General features: G+C 43.2%; 1 pseudogene; it reads right to left on the bottom strand.

Annotated features, from left to right (window-relative positions):
• Positions 1 to 546: 546 nt before the first annotated feature.
• On the bottom strand, positions 547 to 11,569 carry LOC101962088 (transmembrane protein 132B-like; annotated as a pseudogene).
• Positions 11,570 to 12,172: the final 603 nt, after the last annotated feature.

The following is a 12,172-nucleotide window of genomic DNA, read 5'->3' as shown; positions in this document are numbered from 1 at the left end:
GTATTCTGCTTCATTCTTTAGTTAAGTTGAAGCTCTCTGCAGTCCCTGGCTTCAGCTCTTAAGCGTCATTTTAAATACTTATAAAACCAATCCAATACCAGCCTCTGAGGTCACCACTATACCACCTGCAATTTCAGCCATGTCTGTGGCATGCAAGAGATATAGGAGAAATTTCTGGCTGCTGCTTCATGGCTAGAAGGGGCTGAGTTGTCAAGTTCCCATGCATGAGAATCTAAAATAAGAGAGCAATTGAATGAAAACAATTCTCTTTTGAATAGCTCAGTTGTCAGCCACTGGGAGTAAGGGTGACTTGCTGCACATGCCTCCAACTTTGGGCCTTTCAAATTCCATTTCTTAGGGATGCAAATGGCTCAGTTAACTCATAATGAGACAGATTAGTCCAGTGTCTGCTTTTCCACCTATAGCATCTTGTTAAATAAAAATGTCGCATTTTGCTAATCTGAAATTATTGCTTTGAGATGATGATTCATGATGAGTCTAAATATTTTTATTTAAAAATTATACAAGAATCATTTTTTTCCTCTTAGCACTTTGATTTTTAAATAGCTATAGTTTGTTCATAATAGCTGCTACTTGGGTTCTGGAACAGTCATTTATTTTTGTGAATTCTGGGGGGAACCCATTGCTTTTTCCACAAATGCACACCTGTGAAGTTAGTTATTGTATGGATAATTTATATGTATTGCTAACTTGAAACATCATTGAATTTTCTTTTTTTCTGGTAAAATGGAAAGTTTAATTGGAAGATATTTCCTGGGAAATTTCCCTTCAGCGCAGATATAGATGGATTCTACCTTTAGATTCAGTTTGGATGGTACATTGCGTTTACTACAAAGAACCTGCATAATCACTGCTACCTGGGGGCTTTCTGCCCTCAGCAGTGTACTCCAGGAGCTCCCCAGGATTCTTAGCAAACAGAGGACAAAAATAAATGTGTGTGTTCACAACTTTCCTCCAAGTTGTTTTAAACTTCACATAGAAAAATGTAAAGAGATTACCCTCCCTCACTGGATATCAACATTATAAGCAAAACCCCTGTCCCAGTCATACACAAGAAAGTTCAACAGCAAAAGGTAGGAAAAAGAAAGTGAGAATAAGCTTCTTAGATGCTGTCACTAAAGAAAGAATTGCTCAAAACTTGAAAAACCTGACATCCTGTATGGAGACCACGGAAATGACGTGACGCGGGGCAAATCGCAGGGAATAAAACTCATTTGTAAATTACATAAATCTCAAAGACTGAAATTTCTTCTCTTCGTGTTTCAAAAAAAATTCCAGAGGTCAAAGGAACAGGTGCAGATGAAAATCTATAGAAAAATACTGAGCAGCGCTCCTAACAAATAAGGAAAGCTACATTCAGTCATCTCTCATGTGAGTCCAAACCCAGGCCACGGGCTGTACCTGTCCACTGTGCTTTAAAAGGTCTAGGAACAGGAAAATCACAATTCAAATCTCTCCTCACTATACACAGCCATTTGCCATGAGATGACTAACAATGTCTGTGGGGTCGGGTTTACTCTACCTGCACTAAGCTGGTACCAGGCTGTAGGCAAAACTGTTGTCTTAAAATTCCTCCAGTCCCTACATGTAGCTGTTTTAGAGGCATTTCCCAGCTTAAAACCCAGCTGATGTAACTCTCCAGGCCTCTGAAACATGCTTAGAAAGGACTCCCTCCAGACCTCTACGAAGTCAACTTTGTGAAGTCACCCTATTTCTGATCAGACTCACTGCTCCACCGTTCAGAAAACAGAAGGCATAAAGGTGAATACAACATAAAAAAGGAGTTTACATCTGGTCCTGCAGTCTTTCCATATAGTCTCTGAAGTCCTGTGAGTCCCCCAGCCCCATGTCCTGGCAGACCCACTTGATGTTGTCATCACTGTCAAACAGGATGGGGTTGTTGTACGGGCCCCCATCCTCAGGGAGGATGGTGGTGTAGGAAGTAAACTTTACCCTCTTCCTCTTTGGGCCAGAAGAGTTTACAGGTTTGTTTTTTCATCTCTTTCTCATAGACATAGTCAGAAGGTCTGAGCAGGTGACTGTGGAAGGGATTCTGGGAATCTCTGTTCAGCAGGAAGTTCCTCTCATCGAACTGCAACAGCCCCCTGTCTATTATGGTCGTGCACGCCTCTGAGGGGAGTGTGATGTCCACTGGGTTCTCCAAAAGCTCCACCTCATTCCCAAGCCAGACTCAGTCATGGGAGTGGGGGATGCTGCCCTGCTCGCTCACCGCAAGCCTTTTGTGTCTGTACTTCCAGGCAAACGCCACACAGTTGATCAGGAAGACCAGGATGGCCAGGCAGAAGATGCAGAGCAGGGCGTACATGCCAATCTCCAAGTCTGTCAAGCCCCTGGAGGCCACTGTAAGGTCACTAGGGTTACTGGATTCTGGAAACTTTCCCTAGGTGGGGAAGCTGGTGAAGGCATCTGCACCACCACTCTTGAGTAGCTTCTTGTCCTTCCCCTCCCCAGGCAGCGGCAGGGTTGTGCTCCTGTTGGTCCTGTCCTCTGGGTCAGCAGGGCCCCCACGCTGGAGCCACTCCTGGACTGCTCGCTCCTGGCTCCCTTCCTGCTCTATGGAGTTGCTCAGGTGATCTTTCTATTCCCGGTTCATGCCCTCAATGTCATTGCTGCCTCCTCGGTGCTCCTCCTACATGCCTGGTGCAAACCTGACCTTGATGCTTCCTTTACCCACAGCAAGAACACTCTTCCTCTTGGTCTTCTGGCAAGGCTCACTGATCATCATCTTCAACTTTATCAGGGGCCCTTGTCCTTCACCCTCTGCAACCACAACCGGCCACTAAGACTGCAAGTATGGCTGGACAGACACCACCATTTCATCCAATGATGAGACAGTTATGGAAAAATCTTTGGGATCATAAATGTCTAAAGGTGTCACAGAGCCATCACTGAATAAAATCCAAGAACTGACTATGGCTTCCTGAGGGAAACAAAATCAAAGCATGATCAGCTCCCTTCAAATTTACAACATAAGCAAGATTTCCTATATAAACGCTTTTAAGTATATGTAGAAAAAAACTTCCATTTTATAATCTTTACCAGTTCTTGTCATGCCTTGAACTGGCATCAATAATCTGCAGGAGCTCCACTGGTATGAGAAATAAATAATAAGCTTTCATGAATGCACTAAAGTGTAAATTAATTTACTTCATGCCATATCAAAGAACTTGACATTGACCTTTCTAAAAACACTTTAAAAGATCAGGCAATTTATCTGAATCAATTTTAGGTGCAACTAATCAGGCTACTGCTAAAGATAATATCGCTTTGAACCTTCTTTATTAGGAAGCCAATGCTGATGAAGCAAAACGCACTCTGGTAAATTTCTTGGTAAACGATGGATTATGAAGTTGGACTGCTTGAACGGCCTAGTGCCTCGGTTATCTTTATAAATGATTTGCAACAGCCAGGCACAGTGATGCACACCTGTAATACTAGCCAACCATGAGATTTAGTCAGGAGGATCATGAGTTCAGGGCCAGTCTCAGCAACTTAGCAAGATGCAGTATCAAAAATTACCCATTTGGTTTGGCCAAGGTAAAAAAATATGGCCCTCAGCTCACAGTCCAACAGCAGACTGTGCTATCACAGGTTATCCTGCTGGAGAACAAATGGTGGAGAAAATGAGCCTCTGTCTCTACACGCTTTCCTAGACCCAATGTGCTGGAGGAGATGCGGGAGCAGCTCCAAGAACAGCAAGGGGCTGCGAGGGACAGCAAGACCCTGCTGACCCTCTGTGTAGGACAAAACGACCTGGAGAGGAGCTGACCATGGACCAGGGCACAGGCCTCTGGGCTCTCACCTGCTGTGGGGCCTGGAGGACATCCTGGGCAGCTACTGTGGAGACGATGACCCTTCGGTCCACCCTGTGAGGCTGCATGGAGAGGGACAAGCCAGCCACCAGCTGAACGCCCAGCTCCTCGATGGTGACGCAGTCATCCAGGACAATCACTTTCTTCTCAGCCAGGATGGAGTCACAGAGAGGTGAGAAGACCTGGGGAGTAATTGAGAAAGCGCGGTCTCTGCCCACGTGACAATTTCAAGTCCTGAAGCTGGCGGGGCCTCGGGAGACTCTGCAGTGCTCTACAGAGTGCACATAGGAAGACTGCTTACGTAGGTATCCTGCCATTGTCCAATTAAACTTAGCACTTGAAGGAGTTTTATAAAGGTCACCTTAATACACTTTCTTTCTTGGGATTCATGCCATCATAACAACAGTGTATTTTCTGAGATAAGCTTGTTTTAAGTTAGAGGCAATAACTCAAATTGCTTGCCTTGGTACTCAGCACTCAAAGAGTAGCGCTTTTCCAACAACCAACATTCAGACTTTGATAGCAGTGGCCTGTGGTCAACTCTTTTGAAGGAAATGGTGCTCAGCCCTCTTCTCCTGCTCACATCTCTTCCAATAGGCAGGTTAGATGCCTATCATGGTACAATATGATCACTGGGTGGACCACTGTGGGATAACTGGATGAACAGTTAAAGTGGGGCAGGGAATAGTCATGTCCTAAGGAGCCATTCCTACCACTTTACCATCTAATGTGCAACCATGGGAGACTGAAACTGAGACAGGAATATGTCAAAGGCACAATTACTAGAATAATCCCCCTAAATGTTGACCTTAACCTTCAAATACAATGAGAAAGCACTCTACAATCACACTGTTACATGGCACAGCTGGCTCTAAAACAAGGGTCTCCCGAATTATACAGGAACCCTTAACAGCAGAGTGCATTTCCCCAGCTGGTAGCAGGAGAATTCAGACTCTAAGTGTGAAAAGGACTGAATCCAGCCATTACTGATGAGAGAGGGATCATGTGAGAAGGAATGGAGGGGTCCTCTTAGAGGACAGGGCAACACCTGGCTGACAGTAAGGAAACTGTGACCTCAGTGTTATAACTATAAGAGAGCTAAGTTCTTCCAAGAAACTGAATGAGATTAAAAGCCAATGGAGTTCCCAAAACTCCAAGATTAAGGGCCAAGCCCAGCCAGCACCTGGATCTCAGCCTTAGGAACACGGAGCATAGAACCAGCCCACCCACCAGGACTGTGTACCCACAGAATATAACTTAATAAACTACTGTTGTCTTGAAATGTTAAATTGGTGGTAATATATTACACAGAAATAGACAAGAATATAGAATGTTACATATTTAATTCAACTTTGTCGAAAATTAACTTTGGCAACACCTAAAATAAGACATAATTAACTAGGAGCAGTAACATTTTAAATTTGCAAAAATAAAACAATCTGTGACTTTTTTTTTAATCTTGCCAAAATCAGTTAGAAATTATTTTACTATTAGTATGATGAAAATAGAGAGCTTTTAACTATAGATTCTTTGTGATTTATAGCCAAATACATGCTTTAAAAAATCTTTGCCTACTGTTAAAGGTATAATATAGCTAAATGGTTAAAAGTCAAAGTTGAGGAGAAATTTGCTTTCAGAGGTTCTACCACCTCCTAGTACAGATTAAAAAAAAAAAAAAGTGTCATATCGGGAAAAGGGTGACTTACACTATGTGTTTCATTTAGCTTTCTCTGGTAAAAACAGATCAGGCATTTTTCTCAACTCTCTCTAAAATACAAAATGTGTTTAGGTTTTTAAAATTGGTGAATACTCTATTGCTTCTCGTGATTCTGTTACAGGCAGACTCGGTATCTGCACATTTGCACAATCACCCTCACATATGTGCACACCCCAGCATGGTAGCATTTTCCTGAACCATCAGCAGGTACTGGTGTTGGAGAGGTGGCAAAACATTAACCCCGTGTACCTGAACAGTGGTGATTCCTGGCTCCCAACCAACCAGGGTCCTGCCATTCTGTAACTGGGCGACTCTGGACTCCTCCACCTTCATGAACTCTGTCACAAGGTCAGTGATGTCAAACTGCCAGTCTGGGCCCAACATGTAGGTCAGCTGACCCAAGTCAGATGACTCAGTCACAAACTGGGTGAGGACATGCACCAGGGCATGCTGGTACTGCAGGGAGCAGCCTCGTCCCTTCTTCTCCTCATCCTCCTTCACTCTCCCGGGTGGGCCTGAACACAAATAGACCACAACAGAGTAAGCGTCCTTGTTGGGAAGGAGTGTTATTTGTCCCTGGTTTAGAGTCCAGGTGACGGCGCAGAGTGAAATAAAGTGGCTTTTCTCAGGCCAAATCTGTTCATCCATTGATTCACTCAACTTTCAGCAGTTAATTCATTCAATACCTTTTCAGCAGTCACTGTGAGCCACACAGGCTGCTTCACACTTAGAAGGTGGACAGCAAGTGCACCCTGGCTTCCCTGGTCCACTGCCACAGGAGACTCCAGACCAGACAGGCAGAAATGGAGCTTCTGCTCTTTGCCTTCTGGAAACTGGGCATCAAAATACGATTCCCCATGTGGAAATGAAGCAAGACTGTGGCTTCTGAAGCAGAAATGCGAGGTCCTGAGACACAGGAGCTGTCTGGATTCCTGCTTGCACTCCCTGTTGGGCCTTGAGCCAGGTACTCTGCTCTCCAATGGGCTCAGGTACCTCATGCTGAAAATGAAAATAAGAATGGCTGCCTGTTCTTCCCCTTTGGGAGTATAAAGATAAAGGACTAAGGACATCAAGGTGTGAAGACACTGGGAAAGCCCCTTAGGAACTGCAAAGATAAACCAAGAGCCAGTAGGCTTGGCCTGCTCTCATTTCCCACTACTCACTGGCCTGGGCCAGTGGACTTCACAGAAGCAGCTTCCTCCTGCTTAGGCCCTTGGGGTGCCTAAGTGCTCTCCCCTGGCACATCCTGCCCTCCCCACAAGTACTGCTCTGGGAGCAAAGCTGCTCATGTTACTGGTAAAACTTGTGAGTGAGTGGATCTCTCCTTTCACCCATTCTGGCTTTTTCTTTCCTTCACCAAGGCTCTGGCCCTTCTTCTAATCCTGGCACATGCTCTCCATCTATCCACAGCCCACCCTGAGAAATCCTCTGGTTCTGCAATTCCAGAACCTTCCCCTAAAGAATAACCTCTTTTGTGGCCTCATAGGAGAGGACTTTGATTCATGGCTGTTGCCTAGTCTGTGACCACCAGTGAGGAGGAATACATCAGGGGATGAAATGACAGCAATTCCTATGTACTGTTGTTACACCTATGGGCCTAGTCTCCCCACAATGACACCTGGCTTTACAACAGCCACATGTTTAACTCATTCATTCCTCACAAAACCTGAAGACTGAAGTTGGACTGCTATCCTGATCATGTGGATAAGAAAGGGGCCACGTAACTGATCATGTGCAAAGGCAGGGCCAAGCCCAATCTGGTTGTCCTGTGTGCATCCTCACTGGTTCTACAACTAACCTCATCTTCACTGTGGCTATGACAAAAGGCTTACAGTGGTTAACACGTGTGTTACAGTTTAGATCTGAGGCATTTCCAAAAGCTCATGTACGGAACGATGAAATAATGTTCAGAAGTGAAAAAATAAGATTATGAGACCTGTGACCTATTAATCCACTGATATGTATTAACTGGTGGTAACTGTAGGCAGTGGGGTGTAGTTGTAGGAGGCAGGTCACTGGGAGTAGGCTTTAGGGGTTTATATTTTGTCCCTGCTGAGTGTGGTGCTCTCTCTGCTTCCTGGTTACCACATCCTGAGCTGCTTTCTTCCTCCCTACCCTTCTTACATGATGGTCTGCCTCACCTCTGGCCCAGAGCTATGGAGTATGCTGACCATGGACTGAAACTCTGATACCATGAGCTGACATACACTTGTCATTCTCTATGTTGTTCTTGTCAGGTCTTCTAATCTCAGTGACGCAAACTGACTAAAACACGTGACAACTGCTAACTAGCAGGCTTGCATCCAGTTCTCTTTGATTTCTGAAATATGTTCTATTCACAATAGGTCAATCTGCCTCCTTGAGCCAGCACTGTGATCAGCAATTCCAGTTTCCTGAAGGGAGAAGTAAAGATCTTTATGGGTAAGAGAGATGCCTTCAGAGGGAAAGGGACATAGCATTAAAAACATTGTGACATACTGAAAAGTCATTCCCATTCTATTTTTGAGTCCATCAGAATACATCACCAGCACTGTTTCTGATCAATGCTACAAAGTCTTTAAATGCTGTCCTGATAGTTAACAAAGACACATAGAGAGACAGCATCTACTCAGAAATTTAAAACATTGTTTTATTTGTATTAATTTTTGATACAATTTATTTTATAATAAATGATACCAGCTGTCATTTTTGTGCTAGTGATGAGAAGTTCCCCTTAATTAAGTGAATAAAACTGAAAGAAGTGCATTATAATGTATATTTTACACTTTATTAAAAGGTGGCAGTATGATAAAAGTTGTCAGTAAATACATGAACTTTTAGAAGTTCTGAATTATTGAAATAAAACAGTTCTGTTAGGTTAAGACAAACTGTACTCTATTAATTCTTTTAACTTTTAATTTTGAAATAATCACAAATTAACCAAAAGAAAAAAAAAGTATGGAGAGATCCCATACACTCATTACCCAGTAATGCAAAGTGACTGTTTGTAATTAGAGGACAATACCAAAACCAAGCAATTGGCCTTGGCACACACAGAGCTCATTCAGATCTCACCAACTTTAGAGTCACTTGTGCCTGTATGCATGCAAGGGTGTGCAATTTAACCTCCATGCATAACTTATGTTGGCCTGGTAACAAATTTTGACCACTTGGAAGGTAGGCACCTTAATTCCATTTAGGTTCCTTGGCCTCCCTGCTTTCACAAACAATTGTTTTAAAACTTCCTCTATGTGCTTTAAGCACCACATTGATGAGGTCCTAAGTTTTTGTTTCAACCAAATATGATTGTCAAATATAATTTAAGAAATTTATGAATTCAGAAAGACTTCTATCCTATTTAAATTTCACTGATTCTCACATTCTTTTTTCCTTTTCAAAGTTCCAAACCTTTTTCAGTTATCATTTTCTTTTTCTTTGGAGAAGCTCTGCCAGCCATTCTTTGAGGGTAGGTCTCCTGAAATAAATTTTGTCTCTCTTCATGTAAGAATGTCTTTATTTCCCCTTCATTCTTGAAGAATACTTTTTCCAGATATAGATTCAGGACTGACAGTTCTTTGCTTTCACCACTGGAAAAATGTGCCACGTCTTTCTGGCCTCCTTGGTCTCAGGTGAGAAATTCATCCTCATTCAAATTAGTGTAATATCAGGATGTTTTTAAGATTCTTCCTTTGTCTTCTAAGTTTCACAAGCTTAATTATGATTTGCCTTGGCATGGATTTCTTTGGATTTGTCACTTTTGTGATTTCCCAACTTTTCAAATCCATAAGCTGTGTCTTTTGTCAAATTTGGATAGTTTTCATCCACTATTTCTCAAATACTGTTTCATCCCTATACCCTTTCCTGTCTCCTCAGATTCTAATTACAGAACTTAAGATCTTTTGTCATTGTTCACAAGTCCCTGAAGCTCTGTTTGCTTGTTCCCAACCTACTTCTCTCTTACTCATATTGAGTAAATTCTTTTGTCTGCCCTCCACTGACTTGATCCTCTGACAGCCTCAGTGACAGTTACTCTCTTTTTCAGTCCTATGATTTACATCTTCTTCTTTATGATGAGTACATGTACTTGCTGAGATTTTCTAATTTTTTTGTTTTGTTTTGTTTTGGGGCTATTTGTAATTCCTCACTGACAGCTTTGTTTTTTTCTCCCTGCTTGGTATAACAAGTGATTCTCAATTTTCTTCTGCACATTCTGAATATTATGATAGAAAACCCTGGATCCTACTAAAACTTGTTTTAGTAACTTTGTTCTGTTTTAGTGCACAAGTGCTGATGAGCTTTTCTGAGCTTTGGCTCTAATGACAACTTGGGCTCGGAGCCCACATTATCTGTTTCAGATACCATGGGGTACCCAATCTTTCCCTGCTAGTTTTGCCCAAAAGGCAGAATGCACAGCCCTGGAAGAGGTGGAGGGTGAGCCAAAATCAAGAAGCCACACAGGCAGTTAGCTCTGGGCCTGTCCTTCGGGTTTCAGGGAAGAGTCTTGAGTCCCATCCTTGCCTCTGCTGAAGGGCCCACTTTTCCAACAGGGAGTCTCTTGCTTTTCTCATAGCTGGCCATCTAGTTATGCTAGAAACTTCAACATCCTCAGATACTGTTCCTTTTTATCAGTCCTGCCTCCATTTACCCCTCCTCTTGCATTTTACCATACGTAGCAAGAAGACTCCAAGGTGCACACACATCACCTCCTCAGCCACAGCCAGCCTCACTTGCTTTCCACATACTGGCAGTACCTAGCTCTGCTGAGCACTCTGCAGCCTCCTAGCAAGGATTGGCCTTCCTCAATTCCCTCCAGGCCCTCAGTGGCAGCATTCTGAAGTCTAGATTTCTACCAGCCCTGCAGTTGTCTGTGCAGTGAGTGAATTCCCCAGGATGCTCCTCTCACATTCTAAGCACCATCACCACCTCCCTGTTGCCACTCAGGCTAACCTTAGCCTTTCCTCTCCTGTTTCTGGCCTTGACCTGATGAGCAGATATGAGGGAAGAGCCCACCTCTAGAATCTGTCTGGTTGTTGCAGGTTGTTTGGATCCTTTTGTTGAAGGACTGGGGCCCCCATTTTCTGACTGGAGCACATCCTCAGGCTACTCCCAGCTCCTAAATACTGTCACCCTCTCTCCTTGAAATATGGCTCAGTCCATCTTCAAAGCCAGCAACACCCTGTCCAAATGTTCACACTTTCAAATCCCTCCCACTTCCACTATGCTATTGGCTATGGAGAATGTTCTGCTCTCAAATGGCTTATCTGATGGGTCTGGCCCACCAGGGTACTCTCCATTGATCAGTTGTTAGTAGCTTTTTCTGTGAAGTCCCCTCACCACCCTATCAGATCAGTGTTTGGTGATGGGAATCTTGAAGAGCAAGCAGTTCATCTTTAGAATTCTCTCTACTGGAGTACGCATCACATTACTGAATTCTTGGGACAACTTTTCAGTAATATTATTCTCAATTCAGATAAAGAAACTGAGGAATGGACAGGTGAAGCCACAAGTTCACAGAGTTTAAGTGGAAAACCAGGGTTTAAAACTCACTCAACCTCACTCCAGAGATCACAGTCTTAATCCCTGCATTTTGTCCATGAGAAATGACCAAGATCCATGAACAGGGAGACTAAGGAAGAGAAACACAAGAATGAATGGGAGTGAGATGGGGATGGAAAACAGCTGAGCCAATGCCAGGCCCCATGCTGGGCACACATATCATCTCACTGAATCCTCACAACTACTCTAGAAGGTGTTAATACTAAAATGTGAGTGAGTCCGAAGTCAGACTCATCTGAACCCCAAGCACAGACCACTGTAACCCACTGTGGTATGGTCCTCACCATCTGTTGGAGGCCACCGGGATCCTCCAACCCTTGATCTGGCTCAGCTCTGTGTCTGAGATCTCAATCTGCAAGGGGAGTCTGGGCACCCAGAGAGTGACTTCCACCTGAGAGGTTAAGTGCTGGTGGGTGAAGTTCACTATCGTGTCTACTTTACTCTTCATTTTCTTCCCATTCACGAAAATGGAGTCACAGTTGTTGGAAACATTTGGGGAAGAGAGAGAACCATGAGATGCACCAGAAAGAAAAGCACAAGCAAAACCTAACAACAGCAAAGCACGTGAGCAGCAAAGCTCTGATAATTAAGACACCAGGATGATATGACTACCATAAAAGAGTAATTTGTAGGCACTAATTTGTGACAAATACTGATAAACAGACTTCAGAAAAACCATTTTGTTACAAAACTCTGACAAGTAAACCCATAAACATAATTTAATGAGTTACACAACCTCTGTTGCTTTAGCTCTGTGCTTTTCTTTATCTTACCTTTTTTTCATGAACTCAAACCACCACCAATAAAACACCAGGTGCAATTTGTTTCACTCTGGCAGCATATTAGAAGATGCACAAAAGGTTTTTGTTACATAAAAACATACTTAACTCAAGCTATAAAGAGGATCTTCTGAAAAACCAAGAGAGCTTTGTTCTAGATTAAAATCCCTGGCAAATCCATGAGGCAAAGCACTCATGAAATGTGCTAGAAAAACAAAGATGCAATTATTTTTGCCCCATTAAACTATAAGTTTGCAGAATAGTGGTAAGGATGTAGCATTTTAGCA

This window comes from Ictidomys tridecemlineatus (genome assembly GCF_052094955.1).
Source record: "Ictidomys tridecemlineatus isolate mIctTri1 chromosome 1 unlocalized genomic scaffold, mIctTri1.hap1 SUPER_1_unloc_1, whole genome shotgun sequence".
NCBI lineage: Eukaryota > Metazoa > Chordata > Mammalia > Rodentia > Sciuridae > Ictidomys > Ictidomys tridecemlineatus.
This window is presented reverse-complemented; position numbering and strand designations above follow the sequence as displayed.